Genomic DNA, 24,047 nt, shown 5'->3' on the forward strand with positions numbered 1-24,047 from the left:
GGCTGGTGTATGCAGACTTGCTAGTGTATACAGACGGACTAGTGTATACAGAGAGGCTTGGGTATACAGAGAGCTAATGTATAAAGAGAGAGAGAGAGGCTGGGTTACACAGAGAGGCAGAAGTATGCAGACTTGCTAGTGTATACAGATGGACTAGTGTATACAGTAGACCGGCTAGTTTATACAGAGAGGCTAATGTGTACAAAAGACAGGCTAGTGTATACAGATAGGCTAGATTATACCGAAGAAGGTCCTGGTTATGCAAGAGATGGAGGCTAGGGTATGCAGAGAGACTTGCTAGTGTATACAGACGGACTAGTGTATACAGAGGACCGGCTAGTTTATACAGAGAGGCTAATGTGTACAAAAGACAGGCTAGTGTATACAGATAGGCTAGATTATACAGAAGAACGTCCTGGGTATGCAGAGATGGAGGCTAGGGTATACAGAGAGAGAGGCTACAGTATGCATACTTGCTAGCGTATACAGGCGGACTAGTGTATACAAAAGACCGGTTAGTTTATACAGAGAGGCAAATGTGTACAAAAGACAGGCTAGTGTATACATATAGGCTAGATTATACAGATAGGCTAGATTATTCAGAAGAACGTCCTGGGTATGCAGAGATGGAGGCTAAGGTATACAGAGAGAGAGGCTAGAGTACGCATACTTGCTAGTGTATACAGATGGACTAGTGTATACAGAAGACCGGTTAGTTTATACAGAGAGGCAAATGTGTACAAAAGACAGGCTAGTGTATACAGATAGGCTAGATTATACAGATAGGCTAGATTATACAGAAGAACGTCCTGGGTATGCAGAGATGGAGGCTAAGGTATACAGAGAGAGAGGCTAGAGTACGCATACTTGCTAGTGTATACAGATGGACTCGTGTATACAGAGGACCGGCTAGTTTATACAGAGAGGCTAATGTGTACAAAAGACAGGCTAGTGTATACAAATAGGCTAGATTATAGAGAAGAACGTCCTGGGTATGCAGAGATGGAGGCTAAGGTATACAGAGAGAGAAGTTGGGTTACAAAGAGAGGCTAGTGTATGCAGACTTGCTAGTGTATACCGGTGGACTAATGTATACAGAGAGGCTTGGGTATACAGAGAGCTAATGTATAAAGAGATGCTAGTGTATACAAAAGACAACCAAGAGTAGACAGTGATACAGAAGACCGGCTACAGAGAGGCTAATTTGTACAAAAGACAGGCTAGTGTATACAAATAGGCTAGATTATACAGAGGAAGGTCCTGGGAATGCAGAGATGGAGGCTAGGGAATCCAGAGAGAGACTGTGTTACACAGAGAGGCTAGAGTATGCAGAAGACCGGCTATTTTTTTTTTTACAGATAGGCTTGTGTATACAGAAGACAGTCTGGGGAATTCAGTGAGGCTAGTGTATGCAGAGAGGCTGGGACACCGAGACTAAAAAGGAGGCAGGCTAGTGTATATAGATTATGGGCACGTGTATACAGAAGACAGAGAGGCTAGTCTATATAGAGTGGCAGGTGTACACAGAGAGATTAATGTATACAGAAAAGCTAGCGTGTAAAGAAGACAGGACTTTATTTTTTGCTAATGCAACTACTTCTGAAACATGTAAAGTGCTTTTTTCATATTTTGGTGCTGTTAAAAAGTGTATAGCATCAGGATGAGAAAGGATAATAACTGACAGAGGATGACATGGCAAAAAGACAAACTGCATTAGAAATGTGAATTATGAAGTAGAGATGAAATGCCAATCCCCACGGCTACGTACAGCAAAGTGTGAGCTAAGCAGCTAAATATTCTGCAATAGCAGAGATTAAGTATTGCAGTCGAAATGAGATCGGAAGCGTTAGTTGCAGTAGCTCCAAAATGACTGAGAAATCATTTCATTACTCTAAATGTAAAAGTTATCCCGGTAGCACTGAGTGGACTGATACAAATTCAGTTTCCTATAGCAGAGAAATACCAGCTAAATGTGAGACGAGCAATTAAACTGTTCACGGTAGCATTGCATTACTCTTAATATGTGCAGCGTTCAAAGAAGCAATAAGATGGTTTTGTATTATCCTAAAATTAGCAGTATACGTAATAAAGGAGAGTAGGTAACCTGGATTTAGACATAGCAAACTTTTTAATCTAATTTAGCAAAATTAGAAAGGATAATATTGAGACAGTATATACAGGTCGAGTTTAAGTGGAAATACACAAAATATATAGCTTACCTTTACATTGTTCAATAGAGCGTTGCAAAGTAATACCAAGGCAGAATGTCGGAATAGCAATTAGATGAGATGATTGCTGTAATCATGAAATATCAGCAACGACGTGACAAGGTTTCTATCGTTTTCAGGATCCTTACGTGTCTTTAAGGATGAGAACGTATAATAACTGGCAAAGTATGACATGGCAAAGAGACAAACTGCATTGGAAATGTGAATGTGAATTAGAGATGAAATGTCAATCCCCATTGGTTACTTACAGGTTACCATTAATACAGTTATCACGGCTACGTACAGCAAAGTGTGAGCTAAGCAGCTAAATATTACTTAATATTGCAGAGATATTGAAAAGAGATCGGAAGCGTTCGTTGCAGTAGCTTCAAAATGACTGAGACATCATTTCATTACTCTAAATGTAAAAGTTATCCCGGTAGCACTGAGTGGACTGATATTAGATGAGTGATCGTTGTGGTACCAATTCAGTTTCCAATAAGCAGAGAGATACCAGCTAAATGTGAGAAGAGCAATTAAACTGTTCACATAGGTAGCATTGTATTACTATTAATATGTTCAGCGTGTAACGAAGCAATAAGATGGTTTTGTATTATCCTAAAATTAGCAGTATACGTAATAAAGGTCAGTAGGTAACCTGGATTTAGACATAGCAAACTCTATAATCTAATTTAGCAAAATTAAAAAGGATGATATTGAGACAGTATATACAGGTCGAGTTTAAGTGGAAATACACAAAATATCTAGCTTACCTTTACATTGTTCAATAGAGCGTTGCAAAGTATTCCAAGGCAGAATGTCGGAATAGCAATTAGATGAGATGATTGCTGTAATCATGAAATATCAGCAACGACTAGGTTTCTATCGGATTAGAAAGTGTAATAACTGGCAAAGTATGACATGGCAAAGAGACAAATTGCATTAGAGATGTGAGATGGACATGAAATGTCAATCCCCATTGGTTACTTACATGTAAACGCGGCTACATACAGCAAAGTGTGAACTAAGCAGCTAAAGGGTATTTAATAGTAAATTGACGTAGCTTGAAAATTCCAACGTGAAAATTGTTCCATTAATTTTGTTACGCACGAAGACGGCTTACACTGACTGTTTTCCGTATCCACTGGTTATCGGCATAATATATCAGTAACCATGAACATTAATAGTGATAGACAGCTTACATTAGGATGTATGCATGATGTGAATGTAAAATAGTTGCATTATGTGTTATTAATGTAATCAAACTGTATTGCTATGCTTTGCTACTGCAACCACTTTTCAATCAAGTAAACCGTCCCACTGCTTTTCTCACATATTGCTGCTGTTAAAAAATGTGTTGCAAGTGTTATGTGTTACAAATGGTTATCAGTGTGATAGTTAATGTGGAGAAGAAGTAATACACAAAATAGAGTCAGAAAGAGAATCCTATTGCATAGAGGTAGCGAGAGATGGTTGCATTACTCTTAATGTGCAGTGTGTAAAAGGTTTTAAAAAGATGGTTTTGTGTGACTTTTGCTTTAACGTAAAATTAGCTGTAGACATTATAACTTGTTACAATGATTTAGAGATAGTAATCTCTATAAAATAATAATAATAAGTATAGCAAAACAAATTAGGAAAATATTGAGGCAGTAAGTATAGGTCGAGATATAGTGAATACACAAAAGGGATCAAGGGATAGTTGCAAAGTCAAGGGATAAATGCAAAGGTCCATTATTTAGGAGTAAATTGACGTAGCTTGCAAATTCCAACGTGTAAATCGTTCCATTAATTTTGTTACGAACGAAGACGGCTTACACTGACTGTTTTCCGTTTCCACTGGAAAGAGAATCCTATATCCTCTATGCAAGAAGTAGCGAGAGATGGTTGCATTACTCTTAATGTGTAAAGGTTTTAAAAAGATGGTTTTGTGTGAATTTTGTTTTAACGTAAAATTAGCTGTAGACATTATGGTTAGGTTTACAATGATTTAGAGTTAGTAATCTCTATAATATAATAATAATAAGTATGGAGGCAGTATATTTAGGTCGAGAAAAAGGGAATACACAAAAGGGATCAAGGGATAGTTGCAAAGTAATATCCTCATTAAGGCAGAATGTCGGAATAGCAATGAGATTCGATAGTTGCAACATAAAACGAAATATGAGAACGGCTAAAATACAGAACAACAGTACATAATTTAAGAGTACTGTAGAATATAGTATAAATTATTTAAGATTAAATAGACTTAGATTGAAAAAAAAATCTAAGTTTAAATCATTGAGTAAATCGATGAGTAAATCGTAAATTTATCAGCTAAGTTAACGCTGAGATTATGATTAATTTCACAGTTCCATTACGCGGTCCTTTTCCACTGGTATAGTCATAATGTAATATCAGTAATTGCTATCAGTAAATGATAAAATTGTAAGACGGTTCACGGTTATGTGGAATTGATATGGATTTAAAAGCGGTACATTAATTTTCTGAAGCATAAGGCAGAAAGACGGCTTACACTGCTTTTCTCACATTTTGCTGCGGTAAAAAGAATTGTTTTGTCACTGTGTTTTAACTGTGACAGTTAAGGTGGAGAAAAAGAAGTAATACAGAAAATAGAGTCAAACAGTGGAAACGTTTATTTGTCATGACAAGGTGATACTGATTGAGCAATAAAACTGTTTTATTAAGATGTAAGACTAGTTTTATTCTCTACATATAGGCTTTTCAGAGAGTTGTATAATATAGACGACCAATAGGACATTTAAGTGGCTTAATATTGTAGGGAGGAAGAATGGCTGTTCAAAGGTAAGAGATTGAAAGCTTAGTTTAAAAATGGCCGAGAAATAGTTGCGTTAGTCTAAATTTAAAGGATATGCCGGTTCCAATGAGAAAGCTTATATTAGACTAGTTGATCTTTGCATGACACAATCCTATTATTATTATTATTAAGATCATAGTTCAGAGACATACTCAGTTAATGTCAGAGATACTCGGTTAATGTCAGAAAAGCAATAAAACTGTTTACATCGTTATCGAGCGATAGTTACATTACTCTTACTATGTGCAGCATGTCTGGTAGCAAATGGATGGTTTTGTGAACATTTTGCATTACCGTACAATTAGCGGTAGAACTCATCGAAGTGAATAGATTTAACCGGATTTTGCGATAGTACTCTCTATTTCTAATAAGAAATAAAGAAAAATAAGTCAGGATGGTGTGTCAGGACTGTCACATACTCATTATGACAGTTGATGTGGAGAACTACAAATATGCAAATTAGAGCAAAAGAGTACACGGTTTATTTATATGTATGATAGTTTTATTGCATGCTTGATGTGGATGATTAAAATCGTGTAGTGAGTATAATCTATATTTAGCATAAGAATGAAAAGGCATAACATGGCAATGAGACAAACTCCATTAGAGATGTGAGCTAGATGAAATGATAAAATGTCTCTGTATAGCCCAGATTGTCTTTTGTTATCACTTAGCCTACCCTCTAAATTCACTAGCCTCTCTATATACACCAGCATGTTTACACTAGCCGGTCTTCTGCATACAATAGCCTGTCTTCGATATACACTAGCCTATGTTCTAAATACACTAGCCCATCTTCTGTCTTCTGTATGCCCTAGCCTGTCTTCTGTATACATTAGTCTCTCTGTATAAACTAGCATCTCTGTGTACCCCAAACTGTCTTCTGTAAAAACTTGTCTCTCTTTATAGCCTGTCTAGCCTTTCTTCTGTACACACTAGCTTCTCTGTATACACTAACCAGGCTTCTATATATACAATAGCTTCACTCTATGCACTAGCCTCTCTGTATAATCTAGCCTCTCTATATACCCTAGATAGTGTTCTGCATACACTAGCCTCTCCGTAGAAGCCAGCCTTTATTCTGTATTCACTAGCCTTTCTTCTGTATGCTGTATATATATATATATATATATGTATATATACTAGCTTCTCTGTACACCCTTGCATCTCTGTAATACACTAAACCCTCTGTATACCACAGCCTGTCTTCTGTATACACGAGACTGTAAAAACTAGCTAGAATACACCAGCTACCCACTAGTACCCACTAGAATCTCTGTATACACTACCCAGTCTTCGGTATACACTGTCAGCTTGACAGAGAGAGGAGGTGGGGGGATGGCGGCGGGGAAAAAAAAGAAAAATAAAGACAAAAAGGGAGGGGGGGAATGCCACCCAGGGCAGACATGGCCTACGTAGGTAAACGTTAGATGTTCAGTCGTTTTCTGGGACGGAGGCACTGCTCACCTCCCGAATGTAGTCTCGAGTAACAGTAAAATACCTCCAGGGCCTCCATGTAGCACTAAATGCCTCTTCAGTGTTGTGAAGGGTGGCGGTCAATTCTTCCATCCGGAGAATATGATTGACTTTGGAATACCACAGCACCTTGGATGGGGGCTGAGGCTGCCTCCACAGTGCGGGAATGCAGGCCCGGGCGGCATTCAGGAGGTGCATCGTGAGGGTTTTTTTGTATTTTCGAAACAGGCTGTTCGGTCAAGTGTAGAAGGCACACTACTGGGAACCCAAAAGTTCCTCAAGGTCGGGCATGCCCAGAAAAGGTGTCCCATGGTCCCCATATCTGAATTTCACCTCCAACAAACATCCGGGATCGATCTATCCATTTTATTCAGAAGGTATGGGACTCTATACCAGCGTGAGACTATCTTGTATCTTGATATTGGTTTGCGATGGAAGCTTTATGTACTAAGGTCAGGATCTTCCCTATCTGTTGTGGGGTAAATGTGATGCCTAAGTCCCTCTCCCATTTGTGGATAAATGGTGGGGGTCGACTCCTCCTCCTGACTACTCAATAGGTTGTACAGGAGGGAGAGGGTGTGTCGCACAGGTTCCCTTTTGTGACAGATGGATTCATAGGGTGTCAGGTCTCTAGGAGTGTAGGAGGCCTTTTGTATGGCCAGAAGAAAGTGACGAAGTTGATAAGCACTAAACAAGTCAAGCGGAGGGTCAGAAAGCTCGGCGACAGTTTGCGTGGTTGGGAGCCCTCCCGTGGGCCACACCTCTCCCAGACGCTGTTTCCCCACCACTGTCAACTGTCGCAGTTTCTTGTTGGTAAATCCCGGTGGGAAGTCTGGATTACCTATAACCGGAGTCATTGGTGATGGCAGGGGAGCAATGTGTGTGCAGCGGAACAACCTCCGCACAACAGCCAACGTAGCTCCCACTACGGGGTGACCTCTGAGGTCTTTTGGTAGGGAGGACAGGAGCCACGGGGAGGTCAATAGGGGAATGGATCCATCCTCAATCTCCATCTCCACCCACTGCTTGTGTGGGCCATTACAATGCCAATCAACGACTCTCGCTAGCAGAGTCACTCTGTAGTATTGTTTGAGTCCTGGGAGACCCAGACCCCCCTTGTCCTTTGGTCTGGCAAGCAATTGCAAACGGGCTCTGGGCGGTTTGCGCGCCCAAATAAAGTCCCGGAGCAGCACCTGCAGTTGTCTGAAAAAAATTGGGGGTAACCGGATCGGTAATGTCTGGAACATGTATAAGATCCGAGGGAGGGCCATCATTTTGAATGCATTACAGTGCCCGAACCAGGTCAGTGTTAAAGCATGCCAGTTTCCCAAATCAGATTTCAGTCTATCCAGGAGAGGGACAAAATTAAGCAGGTACAATTGCGCTAAATCCGCTGCGATGTCAACGCCCAGTTAACGTATAGATTTTTCAGCCCAGTAGAATGGAAAAGAGGAGCGGAGCCTCTTGGCCTCACCATCCGGGACCGATATATTCAATACAGCCGACTTGGCGCAATTGTTTTTATAGTTTGATAGGCTGCCGTGTCGCTGTAGAGACGCAAGTATTTTGGGAAGCAAAATGTGTGGATTGGAGAGGGAAAAAATTAGATCGTCAGCGTACGCCGCAATTTTGTGGTGTGCCGAGGGTTTGGATATGCCAGTAATATTCGGGTCATTCCGAACGTGACACATAAGTGGTTCCAGTGTCAGAATTAAAATTAGGGGAGACAGAGAGCACCCCTGCCTCGTCCCATTAGTGATGGGGAAAGAGTCCGAGCACCACTCGGTCACCCGTACCGCTGCCGATGGCGTGGAGTAAAGCGACATTACCCAGCTCATCATGTTGGGGCCAAGACCTATATGTTCCAGGGTGGCCTGCATAAAGTGCCAGGCCACCTTGTCAAAGGCCTTCTCCGCATCCGTTGACAACATAAGCAAGGGCCTTCCCTGTACATGCGCCGCATGGATTAAATTGAGGACTCGGGCCGTATTGTCTCTAGCTTCCGACTTATTTTTATTTTTTTGCTTCTTTCCCAAGGTGACCATCTTGGCGTTTGTCAAGAGGGTTGAAAGTGCCTGAAGAGATTGCCTACGGGCACATCACCCTGAAAGCACCCGATCTCGTTTGATGTTGGAGGCTAATAGAGTCGGGCCTTGTTAGTACCTGGATGGGAGACCGCCTGGGAATACCAGGTGTCGTAGACTTTTTTTTATGTTGTTGGCGTTGACCTGTTTTTTTTCCGCTTATTTTCCAAAGTGACCATCTTGGTGTTTGTCAAGAGGGTTGAGAGTGCCTGAAGAGATTGCCTATGGCCACATCACTCTGAAAGCACCCAATCTCGTCTGATCTTGGAGGCTAAGAAGAGTCGGGCCTGGTTAGTACCTGGATGGGAGACCACCTGGGATTACCAGTTATTGTAGGCTTCTTTTTATGTTGTTGGCGTTGATTCGTTTTCTTTTTTTTGCTTGTTTCCCAAGGTGACCATCTTGGCATTTGTCAAGAGGGTTGAGAGTTCCCAAAGAGATCGCTTACAGCAGCATCACCCTGAAAGAGCCCTATCTCTTCTCTTTTCTGAGGCTAAGAAGGGTTGGGCCTAGTTAGTACCTGGATGGGAGATGGCGTTGGAATACCAGGTGCCGTATTCTTCTTTTTATGTTGTTGACATTGACCTGTTTTTTATCGCTTGTATCTCAAGGTGACTATCTTGGCATTTGTCAAGAGGGTTGAGAATGCCCAAAGAGATTGCCTATGGGCACATAACCCTGAAAGCACCCGATCTCCTCTGATCTCAGAAGCTAAACAGGGTTGGGCCTTGCTAGTACCTGGATTGGAGACTACCTGGGAATACTAGGTGCTGTAGGCTTCTTTTTATGTTGTTGGCCTTGACCTGTTTTTTTTTTTCACTTGTTTCCCAAGGTGACCATCTTGGCGTATGTCAAGAGGGTTGAGAGTGCCCGAAGAGATTACCTACGGCCCCATCACCCTGAAAGCACCCAATCTCGTCTGATCTCGGATGCTAAACAGTGTCGGGCCTGGTTAGTACCTGGATGGGAGACCGCCTGGGAATACCAGGTGCCATAGGCTTCTTTTTTTTTTTTTTTTTTTATTTAGTAGTATGCAACATACAATGCAAAGGCAACTTCACAGAATGTGTGATACAAATAGTTACAAACAAACGATCATATTGCATGGATATCAGAGCCAATGGTAAGAAGTCCGAGGAGAATAGCATGTGTACAGCTTTGCGGTCATATCAAGATGAGATTAAAGCTCCATCTCGTTGGGATCCTCTACCACGTAAAATATTATTGATACTAGCCCTGCTATCCTCGAAGAGTTTAGATATCCATAGATAGGGGAAGAGTATTGTGTAGTAGTCAAATGGGGTCGGAACATACCATTTTCTTTTCCCTTTTTTGAGTTAAGAAGGGAAATAGTAGATCTGAAAGGAGGGAGAAGGGGAAAGAGAAGATTGGGGAAGGAAATGGCAGAAAAGGAAAAGAAGGGGTAAGGGGGTGTCGTGGGTAGAGTGGATAGGATGGGGTCCCCTCCCAGGGAGCAAGAGACGCCCTCGGCTCACCAGCTCATCAGCTGTCCAACGTTTGGAACAGCGATCTCTCCAACGATCACCATGAGCTTACTATGTCTCGCGGAGGTATTCTTCCGAAAAGCGAAACTGGGTCCAGTAGAACCATCTGTTCCCATGCTCCTCCGTTTTATCCCTCATTGTGGCAGTCAGGTCTTCCATTCGTTCAATATCATTTACCCTTGCGAACCACTGGGTCACCATTGGAGCAGATTGCTCTTTCCACTGACTTGGGATACAGGCCCTAGCTGCATTGAGGAGATGTTTAAGTAAGGACTTATGATAACGCTTTCTCGACATAGGAGTTAGATTGAGAAGAACTGCTGTGGGATCATTGGCTAAGGAAATGTCTGTGAACTTGTGGATGAGTCTCAGGACAGGCTGCCAGAATGTTTGTAATTTAGGGCATTCCCAGAAAATGTGGAGAATGGTGCCAGCCTGTTGCCCGCAACGACAGCAGCGGTCAGATTGACCGGGGAATATTTTGGCCAACACCACCGGTGTACGATACCAGCGTGTGATCAGCTTATATGAGATCTCCTGATATTTACTGCAGAGTGACGACTTATGGGCGAAAAAGAGTATTCTGTCCTTCTGTGGTTTGGAGAATGTAGTTTGTAAGTCCCTTTTCCATTTAGCTAGGAAGGGTGGATCCGTGGAGGATTGTGCGTCTGTCAGGATTTGGTAGGATATAGAGAGGAAACCACGAACTGGGCCATCATATAGGCAAAGTTCCTCGAAGGGGTGGAATTGTCTAGAGAAGAACGAATGGTTAGGTAGTGATCCGAGGAAATGGATTAGCTGTCTAGCTCTCCAGCTATCCAATGCAACAGGTACTTGCTCTAGCAGTATGGTCCCCATGGGAATCAAGCCCGTGGGTCCAAGAAATAGGGCTGCTCTCAGAAGCCCTTTCGGGGCTTGCCTGGTAAAGGCCTGGTCAGACAGGCCTGGAGGGAATCTAGGATGTCCAATAATTGGGGTCATAGGAGAAGGGAAGTTAGTCAGGTGGGAAAGGTGAAAAAAACTATCCATCTCGGCGAGCGAGGGGCCAATTAACGGGTGAGTAGTCACACAGGGCTCCAATGGCCTCCCCGCCCAAGGCAGACCAGCCAGTGGAACCCGCGCCATCTCCTGCTCTAGCTTGACCCATAGCTTCAGTTCCCCATGCCGGTGTCTTATCACATATGGTCCCCCATCGGATAGTGTCTGCTGTGTACTGCGCATGCGCAGTACACAGCAACACAGATTCCGAAAATTGCCGAGCATGAACGGCGCCTGCGCACTGAGTCCAGGTTCTATCCCCACTATCCAAGTGGACATAGAGTAAGAATATAAAAGAGCCGAGCGCAGCGAGGCCGAGCCCGAAGCGTGGCGAGCAAAGCTCGCCTGCGAGGGACCCTCTAATATTCACAACCCTATGTCCGCTTGGATGGTGGGGCTACCACCTCCACTCACCGCGCAGGCGCCGTTCGGCTTCGGAGATTTTCCGAAGCTTCGTCTGCTCCGTACTGCGCATGCGCAGTACGGCGCAGACACTATATCATGGCCGGACAGTATATGGCAGAACACCAGCACCAGTCAACCACCGGTGTCATGTGCGTCGCTGTGTAATATAGAGCAGGGTCCGGGAAGCCAATACCTCCCCGCAATTTCGGTCGCAACAGCATTGCCCTACCAATACGCATATGTTTTCCGCGCCAGAGGAACTTGATAAAGGTTGAGCGAACCATGACAGAGCTAGTGGGTCCCATCTCTTAGGGTCCGCTGTAAGCCCATAGGCTTCTTTTTATGTTGTTGGCTTTGACCTGTTTTTTTTTGCTTGTTTCTCAAGGCGACCATCTTGGCGTTTGTCAAGAGGGTTGGGCGTGTCTTGAAGAGAATGCTTACGGCCACATCAACCTGAAAGCACCCGTTCTCGTCTGATTTCAGAGGCTAAGCAGCGTCAGGCCTGGTTTGTACCTGGATGGGAGACTGCCTGGGAAGACCAGGTGCCATATAAGGATCTGGTCTGGTTAGTGTCTTGATTGGGAGATCGCCTGGGAATACTGGATGCCGTAGGCTTCTTTTTATGTTGTTGGCTTTGACCTGTTTTTTTTAGCTTGTTTCCCAAGGTGACCATCTTGGCCTTTGTCAAGAGGCTTCAGAGTGCCCAAAGAGAGTGCCTACGGCCAAATCACCCTGAAAGAGCCCAATCTCATCTGATCTCGGAGGCTAAGCAGCAATGGGCTTGGTTAGTACCTGGATGGGAGACAGCTTGGGAATACCAGGTGCCGTAGGCTTCTCATTATGTTGTCGGCGTTGACCTGTTTTATTTTCCCTTGTTTCCCAAGGTGACCATCTTGGCATGTGTCAAGAGGGTTGAGAGTGCACAAAGAAATTGCCTACGAGCACAACACCCTGAAAGCGCCCAATCTCGTTTGGTCTCAGAAGCTAAGCAGGGTTGGGCCTGGTTTGTACCTGGATGGGAGACCGCCTGGGTTTTCCAGATGCCGCAGGCTTATTTTTATGTTGTTGGTGTTGACCTGTTTTTTTCGCTTGTTTCCCAAAGTGATCATCTTGGCATTTGTCAAGAGGGTTGAGAGTGCCTAAAGAGATCGCTTACAGCCGCATCACCCTGAAGCACCCTATCTCTTCTGATCTCAGAGGCTAAGAAGGGTTGGGCCTAGTTAGTACTTGAATGGAATTGCCTTGGACGGCAATTCCATTCAAGTACTAAGGGTTGGGCCTAGTTAGTACTTGAATGGAATTGCCTTGGACGGCCTTGGAATACTAGGTGCCGTAGTCTTCTTTTTATGTTGTTGGCGTTGACCTGTTTTTTTTCGCTTGTTTCCCAGGGTGACTATCTTGGCATTTTTCAAGAGGGATGAGAGTGCCCAAAGAGATTGCCTATGGGCACATCACCCTGAAAGCGCCCAATCTCCGCTGATTTCAGAGGCTAGAAAGGGTCGCGCCTTGTTAATACCTGGATGGGAGACCGCCTGGAAATACTAGGTGCGGTAGGCTTCTTTTTATGTTGTTGGCGTTGACTTGTTTTTTTTTGTTTGTTTCCCAAGGTGACCATCTTGGCGTTTGTCAAGAGGGTTGAGCGTGCCTGAAAAAATCTACTATGGCTGCATCACCCTGAAAGAGCCAAATCTCATTTGATCTCAGAGGCTAAGCAGGGTTGGGACCTGGTTAGTACCTGGATGGGAGAACGCCTGGGATTTCTCGATGCCATAGGCTTTTTTTAAGTTGTTGGCATTGACTTATTTTTTATTTTATTGTTTTATTCTTTTATTAAGTATAAGTAGAACAACATAAATATAACAGTCAACCATACAGCATGACCCAGGGTCACAATTACATGGTAACAAAAAATAGGCAGCCAAATAACTCTGGGTTCTCAGAGGGGAGTCCTAGAGTTTCATGCAGAAATGAGAGAAACCCCACCTCGGACATGTAGTACAGTATAACTAATGCAGCCCTGTTCGGACAAATGTAATCATGGAGAGCAACTGGGACCACAGCGAGCCAGCTTATCATGACCTATGTGAACCAGAGTAAAATATGAGCCGGTCGTGTCCAGAACCCTGGGGCTTTTCTGGGTCCCAAAGGCTAGTAAGGAGACAAGGCATAGTCAAAAGGGAGGACGGGGGAAGAAGAGAGTGCAAAGACGGAGAGAGAGGAGGGGGGGGATGGCGGCGGGGAAAAATAGAAAAATAAAGACAAAAAGGGAGGGGGGGATGCCACCGAGGGCAGACATGGCCTACGTAGCTAAACGTTAGATGTTCAGTCTTTTTCTGGGACAGGGGCGCTGCTCACCTCCCGAATGTAGTCTCAAGTACCAGAAAAATACCTCCAGGGCCTCCATGTAACACTAAATGCCTCTTCAGTGTTGTGAAGGGTGGCGGTCAATTCTTCCATCCAGAGAATATGATTGACTTTGGAATACCACAGCACCTTGGATGGGGGGCTGAGGCTGCCTCCACAGTGTGGGAATGCAGGCCCGGGTGGCGTTCAGGAGTTGCATCGGGAGGGTTTTTTTGTATTTTCGAACAGGCTGTTCGGTCAAGTGTAGAAGGCACGCTGCTGGGTTGTCTGCGATATCTACATTTCTGAGAGTTTTTATCGTCTCGGTCACCTCCACCCAAAAGTTCCTCAAGGCCGGGCATGCCCAGAAAATGTGTCCCATGGTCCCCGTATCTGAATTGCACCTCCAACAAACATCCGGGATCGATCTATTCATTTTATTCAGAAGGTATGGGACTCTATACCAGCGTGAGACTATCGTGTATCCTGATTCTTGATATTGGTTTGCGATGGAAGCTTTATGTACTAATGTCAGGATCTTGCCTATCTGTTGTGGGGTAAATGTGATGCCAAAGTCCCTCTCCCATTTGTGGATAAATGGTGGGGTCGACTCCTCCTCCTGACTACTTAATAGGTTGTACAGGAGGGAGAGGGTGTGTCGCACAGGTTCCTTTTTGTGACAGATGGATTCATAGGGTGTCAGGTCTCTAGGAGTGTAGGGGGCCCTTTGTATGGCCAGAAGAAAGTGATGAAGTTGATAAGCACTAAACAAGTCAAGCGGAGGGTCAGAAAGCTTGGCGACAGTTTGCGTGGTCGGGAGCCCTCCCGAGGGCCACACCTCTCCCAGACGCTGTTTCCCCACCACTGTCAACTGTCGCAGTTTCTTGTTGGTAAATCCCGGTGGGAAGTCTGGATTACCTATAACCGGAGTCATTGGTGACGGCAAGGGAGCAATGTGTGTGCAGCGGAACAACCTCCGCACAACAGCCAACGTAGCTCCCACTACGGGGTGATCTCTGAGGTCTTTTGGTAGGGAGGACAGGAGCCACGGGGAGGTCAATAGGGGAATGGATCCATCCTCAATCTCCATCTCCACCCACTGCTTGTGTGGGCCATTACAATGCCAATCAACGACTCTCGCTAGCAGAGTCACTCTGTAGTATTGTCTCAGATCTGGGAGACCCAGACCCCCCTTGTCCTTTGGTCTGGCAAGCAATTGCAAACGGGCTCTGGGCTGTTTGCGCGGCCAAATAAAGTCCCGGAGCAGCACCTGCAGTTGTCTGAAAAAAATTGGGGGTAACCGGATCGGTAATGTCTGGAACAAGTATAAAATCCGCGGGAGGGCCGTCATTTTGAATGCATTACAGCGCCTGAACCAGGTCAGTGTTAAAGCATGCCAGTTTCCCAAATCAGATTTAAGTCTATTCAGGAGAGGGAGAAAATTAAGCAGGTACAATTGCACCAAATCCGCTGCGATGTCAACGCCCAGGTAACGTATAGATTTTTCAGCTCAGTAGAATGGAAAAGAGGAGCATAGCCTCTTGGCCTCACCATCCGGGACCGATATATTCAATACAGCCGATGGTGCAATTGATTTTATAGTTTGATAGGCTGCCGTATCACCGGAGAGCCGCGAGTATATTGGGAAGCGAAATGTGTGGATTGGAGACGAAAAAAATTAGATTGTCAGTGTACGCCGCAATTTTGTGGTGTGCCGAGGGTTTGGATATGCCAGTAATATTCGGCTCATTCCGAACGTGACACATAAGTGGTTCCAGTGTCAGAATAAAAATTAGGGGAGACAGAGGGCACCCCTGCCTCGTCCCATTAGTGATGGGGAAAGAGTCCGAGCACTCTGAAAGCACCCAATCTCGTCTGATCTTGGAGGCTAAGAAGAGTCAGGCCTGGTTAGTACCTGGATGGGAGACCACCTGGGAATACCAGTTATTGTAGGCTTCTTTTTATGTTGTTGGCCTTGATTCGTTTTTTTTTTTTTTTCGCTTGTTTCCCAAGGTGACCATCTTGGCATTTGTCAAGAGGGTTGAGAGTGCCCAAAGAGTTCGCTTACAGCAGCATCACCCTGAAAGAGCCCTATCTCTTCTCATCTCTGAGGCTAAGAAGGGTTGGGCCTAGTTAGTCCCTGGATGGGAGATGGCTTTGGAATACCAGGTGCCGTAGTCTTCTTTTTATGTTGTTGACATTGACCTGTTTTTTCGCTTGTTTCCCAAGGTGACTATCTTGGCATTTGTCAAGAGGGTTGAGAGTGCCCAAAGAGATTGCCTATGGGCACATAAGCCTGAAAGCGCCCAATCTCCTCTGATCTCAGAGGCTAAACAGGGTCGGGCCTTGCTAGTACCTGGATTGGAGACCACCTGGGAATACTAGGTGCTGAAGGCTTATTTTTATGTTGTTGGCGTTGACTTGTTTTTTTTTTTTGTTTGTTTACCAAGGTGACCATCTTGGTGTTTGTCAAGAGGGTTGAGAGTGCTTGAAGAGCTCGCCTATGGCCACATAACCCTGAAAGCACCAGATCTCGTCTGATCTCAGAGACTAAACAGGGTCGGGCCTTGTTAATACCTGGATGGGAGACCACCTGGGAATACTAGGTGCTGTAGACTTCTTCTCATGTTGTTGGCGTTGACTTGATTTTTTTGTTTGTTTCCCAAGGTGACCATATTGGCGTTAGTCAAGGTTGAGAGTGCCTGAAGAAATCTCCTACAGCCACACCACCCTAAAAGAGCCCAATCTCATCTGATCTCAGAGGCTAAGCAGGGTTGGGACCAGTTTAGTACCTGGATGGGAGACCGCCTGGGATTTCCAATTGCCGTAGGCTTCTTTTTATGTTGTGGCCGTTGACCTATTTTTTTACGCTTGTTTCCAAGGTGACCATCTTGGTGTTTGTCAAGAGAGTTGAGAGTGCCTGAAGATATTGGCTACGGCCGCATCACCCTGAATCTGTTCCATCTCGTCTGATCTTGGAGGCTAAGCAGGGTCGGGCCTGGTTAATGCCTGGATGGGAAACCGCCTGGGAATACCAGGTGTCGTAGGCTTCTTTTTTTTTCAAATATAATTTTTTCTCCAAATAGGGGAAGATGGTCCCCCGAGTACATAATGCAACAGAGAAATACAGAGCAAAAAGCAGCTGAACAATACTTGATACAGGTATATTCGCAACTGTGAGTCTGCCTTCCATCAATCACAATGATTCGAGGCACGGATAAAGTACTGTACCAAGATCCAGGGTCACACAAACCCCCAGGTCCCTCCGGCATAATCCATCCAGAGGGGGGTGTGGGGCCGTCATTCCCAATTTTCCACTCTTTCCAAAAGAGAGAGGGGTGGAGGGGGTGAGAGATAGGGGAGGAAGGCCGAAAAGAGAAGGGTTGAAAGATCAGAAAAGGAGAAGAGGGGACGAGACACGATGGCAGCCACTGTCCAAGGGGCCAGTCAAGGAAAGCTCAGAGCACTAAGGCGATAGCAGGCGACATCCTTCCAGCGAGAATATAAAGGTATTCCAGATGTCTCAGGTTTGTTTAAAAAATTCTTGTATACCTTGTGATGTGAGGATCAAGTCCTCCATTTTTTTTAATGTCCTCTATTTTCCTAAGCTAGTGAGTAATGAAAGGGGGGCAACATCCAATAGAGAGGGATGCAGGATTTCGCCACATTTATCACATGCCGTAAAATAGATTTTTTTGTACTTCTTAATGGGAATCTGTGAATGGTGCAAGAGAAAGAATGCAGCCTCTTCCTGGATGGAGAAGTCTGTGAATTTTTGTGTTATGCATTAGATCTCTGTCCAGAAGTCCACCAAGCTGAGGCAGGACCAAAAAATGTGCAGCAACGTGCCCTCTTCTTCTCCACACCTCCAGCATATGTTCGAGGAAGAGGAGAAACATTTCTGCAGCTTTGATGGTGTCAAATACCACCTGGTGAGAAGTTTAAAATTCGTCTCCTGTATCTTCGTGCACAGCGACATTTTGAGAGCCAAAGTGATAATGCGTTGTCTCTGTGCTGAGGAAAATTAGCAATTAAGGTCCTTTTCCCAGTTGGCCAGACAGGTTAAGTGTGGGTAATCTGTTTGAGAGAGAATGTGGGCCAAAGGGCCTTCGCTCCTGCATAGAGTCTCAAACTCCGTCTGAGGGCGGGCGAACGTTTGAGGATTGGGGATGGAATGGAGAAAATGATGTAGTTGCGCCGCTCTCCAAAAAGGCAGTTGGAAAAGCCCTGTCGGATCTGTTAGGGTTGAGAAAGAAGGCCATTTTCCATCAATGACGAATTTAGACGCATTGTCTAGGTTGGAATTTCTAAGTGGGTCCCCAGTTCAAAGGTTGGATGGCCACGTATAGGGAATAGGGGGGAAGTCAAAGACGTGAGTGTGTTTTGGGTAGCGATCAGGTGACTGACTTTCAACTAAGCCCCTATAGTGGGATGTGACATAAATTCTGTGGGTAAATACTTATAGCACCACATGGCGCTTCTTAGCAGAATTCGGGAGTGAGCTTAGAAAGTTTGTTTCGATTCCAGTCCAATACACGCCCCAGATGGGAGGCCAGGTAGTAGCGTCGCAAGTTAGGGAGAACCAACCCTCCTTGTTGTTTAGACAATGTCAGCTGTGACCGCTTAAGTCTGGGATTTTTGTGGGCCCAGTAAAATTGAGTGAGCAAGGATTGAGCTTGCTTAAAAAACAGGACTGGAATCTGGATCGGGAGAGCTTGGAAAAGATAAGTAAATTTAGGGAGTATGTTCATTTTAATGAGATTGCATCTGCTGAACCAGGAATGGAGGCCAGAATGCCACCCGTGAAGCAAACTGCGGATCTTAGTGACAAGGGGTGGGGGGAAGTTCAACATAAACGTACGCGCGATGTCCGGTGGAATGTAAGTACGTGAGTATATCTTACTTATCCATGCCAGCATCCGTTCACTCAGACCTATATGGCGAAGGACCGAGAACATTAATGTCCATTTGACCCGATCAAAAGCCTTCTCGGCATCAGTACTCATGAAAAGACAAGGGGTCCCAGATGACTTTGCTTTACGGATCAGGGTAAGCACCTTAGTGGTGTTGTCCCTATCTTCCCTGGTGGGAATAAAACCTAACTGGTCAATATGTATAAGGGACTACAAGTGATGTGCCAATCACGCGGCGAGGAGTTAGAGAATAGTTTTAGGACCGAATTTTGGAGGGAAATGGGTCTGTAGCTCCCACATAGGCCCAGGTCTTTGCCCTCCTTAGGTATCAATGAGATGTGGGCTCTAAGGGTATCCTCAGGAAAATCCCCATTCGAGCTCAGAGTATTAAATAAATTCACCAAGCGCGGGCCGAGAATAGGGAGGAAGGTCTTAAAGTATTGTGCGGTATATCCGTCAGGGCCCGGAGCCTTACCCACCTTCGGAGGTCCCACGGCCGTCTGGACTTATTCCAGTGTGATCGGGTCCTCCAAGTACTCCCGTGATTCCGATGAGAGGGTTGGTAGACCAGAACCGGTTACATATCTGTCTATATTGTCCTGTCCAGACCCTGAATCGGGCAGGTTGTAGAGATCAGAGTAACATTTTTCAAAGACTTCGACTATTTGGGTTGGGGTAGAGGCCCTCTGGCCATTCTCATCTATCAACTGTGGTATGTAAGAGCCAGATTTCAACTCCTTTACCGACCTGGCTAAGATTTTTCTGACTCCTACGTCAGTTTACGACAAAACTGGAGTGCCGCTTTCGCTTTATAATGGAGTAGGACAGCAATATGGGTATGGAGTGTCCCCAATTCAATCTCTAAGGTCCGTAAGGGGGTATGTTTATGTTTCGCTTCCACAGAGGCAAGTTCACGAAACAGATTAGCAAGCTGTTCCTTCCGTGTTCGTTTGATGCGTGCCCCATGCCTGATAAGTACCCTGCGGAGTACTGACTTGTGAGCCTCCCAAATTATCCCCGGGTCACAGTCCTGCTTTAGTTTTCTTGGAAATAAAGGTCCAATTCCCTGGTCACATCTGCTAAAACTTCCGGTATCTGGAGGAGGCTCTCATTAAGGTGCCAGAATAGAGACCTAGGTGAGGGGTAGGGAGCGAGAAGCAAGAGGCAGAAGTGTCAACCGATGGCGAAAGGGGACATTAAAGTCCCCACCTAATATCAATTGGCCCTCCCGAAAGTCACATAATCTGTGCAGGGTAGTTCTGAGGAACGTGTCTTGGTGATCATTGGGAGCGTACACAGTGGCAAATGTAAAAAGGCGCTCTCCAATGTGGCCCCTAAGAAAAAGATATTGGCCCCCAGGGTCCACCAGAGAATCCTGGAGAACCCAGGGGAGCCTGCTAGAGATCAGAATGGAGAGGAGGGGTTAGTAGAGTGGTAGACCTTAGGGAAGGATCTCGACCATAGAAAGGGGAGGCTAGTATTTTTAAAATGTGTTTCTTGTATAAAGGCCACATCAGTACAGGATGTGTTCAGTTCTCACAGGAGGATCCACCGTTTTTCAGGGGAGTTCAGTCCCTTAACGTTTAGAGAGGTGACCTTGACTGAGTCTGCCATCGCTCCTCGGGGAGGGGGAGGGGGACATCAGAGAAAAGCAAAGAAAGTTGAACCAAGGTAGGTTTTGGGTAGGTAATGCATGGCGGGAACTAAGGGGGAGAAAGGAAGGGCAAATGCAAGGAAAGGTAAAGGGAAAAAGAGGCCGGGCACCTCAACCCCAGGGGGAGAGGGAAATTAAGGGTTGTCCGCACTCAACAGTACAGGAAGGGTATACTAAAACAGCACAATTATGCTATAGCGCTTACCGGATGTACACTGGGTTTAACGCGCTGTCCTACTTGGGTAATTGGGTAGACAGGTTGGAGAGGGAGCCCCCGAATCCTAGTCCCCTCAGCCCCGGCAGTGGTAAATGTCACGTCTGATACCGGTATGCAAATAAAAGACAATCAGTAACATTAAAGAAACAAAAAACAATAGTATAACCAAAACAGAGGTAGAGCATATAACTGTTAGCACTGAGGGGTCTCCTCGGCTCGCCCTAAACGTAGGCATGCACGAGGGAGCCCGTCACAACAGAAAAGGCATCACAGAATGGGATCCACCACCCCCCGTCCCATACCCCTAAAGTACATGCAGTCCCCGAACAAACGCATTTCTCCCTTTGGCAGATTGTCCTCTCCTTACCCCCTCTCCCCTGTCCACGCCCCGGGGGGAAAAGGGGCAGGGAAGGGGGGAAAGAGGGAGTGGAAGGGGGGAAAGGGGGAGTGGAAGGGGGAAAGGGGGAGGGAAAGGAGGGAAGGGAAGGGTGGGAAGGGGGGAAGGGAGGGGGGAAACAGGGGAGAGGGGACAAACATGCAGAAATGTCAAGTCCTTTAGCGCACTCCCACCAGCAAACACCCGGACCCCATAAATTTCAACTCCTCCCCTCCATGGTCACCACATCAAGATGAAAGAGAAGCAGCCCTGGTCGGTGCATGGAAAATCCGGCAGGCCAGGGGCTGGGACCACCATCCCTCCATCCAATGGGAGACTTCACCCGAGCAGCAGTCCTGGGGCCCGCCAATTAGTGTCTCTCCTGCATCTCCAGAGGGAGGCTGGGACTGCCCAAACAGTAAGGGGTAAATCCTCCAGGGGGGTCCAGAGTCACCCTGGAGGGAAGCAGTGTCTCGTACCAATAGGCTCAATAAATAAGTCATCCAGGGTCCCCGAAAGCTGCAGAAGGCAATGTCGGCAAAGAGTGGGTGGGAGCCAGAGGGGGGGACAAGGGGCGCATCCAGGGGGAGGGGACACATATGCGGGAATGTCAAGCCCTTCCAGTACAGCGCATTAGGTATCACTCAGACCCCCCAAAGTGCAAATCCCCCATCTAAGGTCAAGACTCCAGAAGGGAAGATGAGCCGCCCTGGTCTGTACATGAAAGAACCTGCTGCCAAGGGGTTGGGGCCATCATCCCTTCCTCCAATGGGAGATGCCACCGGCATGACAGCCCCGTGTCCTGTCAAGTGGTACCCCTCTGACAATGTCGTTGTGGTATATGTGGAGCATCCAGGGAGAGGCAGGGACCACCCAAACAGTGAGGGGTAAAGCCTCCAAGGGGGACCGGTGTCAGACAGGAGGATAGCGGTGTCTTGTACAAGTTGGTTAATTAGACAAGTCATCCAGTGTGTTTCTGTGAGCAGCGGAAAGAAAGGTCGGTAAGGATTATGAATGGGTGGGGGCCAGGGAGTGCATAAAACTGCCACCAGATGACCGGGGCAGAGAGGGCAAGGGGATGAAAGTCATATCTGGTAGGTGGGGGCGGGGGTGAGGAGTGTCCCTCATATTACTCACGTTGGCCATACCTTGAAGCTGAGCGCTCTGCATACCCAGGACGTTCTTCTGTATAATCTAGCCTATCTGTACACATTAGTCGGTCCTCTGTATACACTAGTCTGTCTGTATACACTAGTGTATACAGATAGGCTAGATTATAGAGAAGAACATCTTGGGTATGCAGAGAGAGAGGCTGGGTTACACAGAGAGGCTGGTGTATGCAGACTTGCTAGTGTATACAGACGGACTAGTGTATACAGAGAGGCTTGGGTATACAGAGAGCTAATGCATAAAGAGCAGCTAGTGTATACAAAAGACATCCAAGGGTATACAGAGAGACTCGTGTATGCAGAAGACCGGCTAGTTTATACAGAGAGGCTAAAGTGTACAAAACACAGGCTAGATTATACAGAAGAACGTCCTGGGTATGCAGAGATGGAGGCTAGGGTATACAGAGAGAGAGACTGTGTTACACAGAGAGGCAGGAGTATGCAGACTTGCTATTGTATACAGATGGACTAGTGTATACAGTAGACCGGCTAGTTTATACAGAGAGGCTAATGTGTACAAAAGACAGGCTAGTTTATACAGATAGGCTAGATTATACAAAAGAACGTCCTGGGTATGCAGAGATGGAGTGAGGCTGGGTTACACAGAGAGGCAGGAGTATGCAGACTTGCTAGGGTATACAGAGAGAGAGTGAGGCTGGGTTACACAGAGAGGCAGGAGTATGCAGACTTGCTAGGGTATACAGAGAGAGAGGCTAGAGTATGCATACTTGCTAGTGTATACAGGCGGACTAGTGTATACAGAAGACCGGTTAGTTTAAACAGAGAGGCAAATGTGTACAAAAGACAGGCTAGTGTATACAAATAGGCTAGATTATAGAGAAGAACGTCCTGGGTATGCAGAGATGGATGGCTAGTGTATACAGATAGGCTAGATTATACAGATAGGCTAGATTATACAGAAGAACGTCCTGGGTATGCAGAGATGGAGGCTAAGGTATACAGAGAGAGAGGCTAGAGTACGCATACTTGCTAGTGTATACAGATGGACTAGTGTATACAGAGGACTGGCTAGTTTATACAGAGAGGCTAATGTGTACAAAAGACAGGCTAGTGTATACAAATAGGCTAGATTATAGAGAAGAACGTCCTGGGTATGCAGAGAGAGAAGTTGGGTTACAAAGAGAGGCTAGTGTATGCAGACTTGCTAGTGTATACCGGTGGACTAGTGTATACAGAGAGGCTTGGGTATACAGAGAGCTAATGTATAAAGAGATGCTAGTGTATACCGACGGACTAGTGTATACAGAGGACCGGCTAGTTTATACAGAGAGGTTAATGTGTACAAAAGACAGGATAGTTTATACAGATAGGCTAGATTATACAGAAGAACGTCCTGGGTATGCAGAGATGGAGGCTAGGGTATACAGAGAGAGAGAGCGAGGCTGGGTTACACAGAGAGGCAGGAGTATGCAGACTTGCTAGTGTATACAGATGGACTAGGGTATACAGTAGACCGGCTAGTTTACACAGAGAGGCTAATGTGTACAAAAGACAGGCTAGTGTATACAGATAGGCTAGATTATACAGAAGAAGGTCCTGGTTTATGTAAGAGATGGAGGCTAGGGTATGCAGAGAGAGAGGCTTGGTTCCACAGACTTGCTAGTGTATACAGACGGACTAGTGTATACAGAGGACCGGCTAGTTTATACAGAGAGGCTAATGTGTACAAAAGACAGGCTAGTGTATACAGATAGGCTAGATTATACAGAAGAACGTCCTGGGTATGTAGAGATGGATGCAACTACTTTTGAAACATATAAAGTGCTTTTTTCATATTTTGGTGCTGTTAAAAAGTGGTGTGTTGTCAGTGGTGATATCAAT

At 45.6% G+C, this 24,047-nt stretch overlaps 5 pseudogenes; all 5 read left to right on the top strand.

Annotated features, from left to right (window-relative positions):
* Positions 1 to 8,805: 8,805 nt before the first annotated feature.
* On the top strand, positions 8,806 to 8,924 carry LOC143957276 (5S ribosomal RNA; annotated as a pseudogene).
* Positions 8,925 to 9,245: 321 nt separating this feature from the next.
* Positions 9,246 to 9,364, top strand: LOC143957310 (5S ribosomal RNA; annotated as a pseudogene).
* Positions 9,365 to 9,466: 102 nt separating this feature from the next.
* On the top strand, positions 9,467 to 9,585 carry LOC143957583 (5S ribosomal RNA; annotated as a pseudogene).
* A 2,662-nt stretch (positions 9,586 to 12,247) lies between these two features.
* LOC143957371 (5S ribosomal RNA) lies at positions 12,248 to 12,366 on the top strand (annotated as a pseudogene).
* Positions 12,367 to 16,375: 4,009 nt separating this feature from the next.
* Positions 16,376 to 16,494, top strand: LOC143957411 (5S ribosomal RNA; annotated as a pseudogene).
* The last annotated feature ends 7,553 nt before the right edge of the window (positions 16,495 to 24,047 follow it).

This window comes from Lithobates pipiens, unplaced genomic scaffold (assembly GCF_037356315.1).
Source record: "Lithobates pipiens isolate NorthernLeopardFrog02 unplaced genomic scaffold, aLitPip1_a1.2 Scaffold_52, whole genome shotgun sequence".
Classification (NCBI taxonomy): Eukaryota; Metazoa; Chordata; class Amphibia; order Anura; family Ranidae; genus Lithobates; species Lithobates pipiens.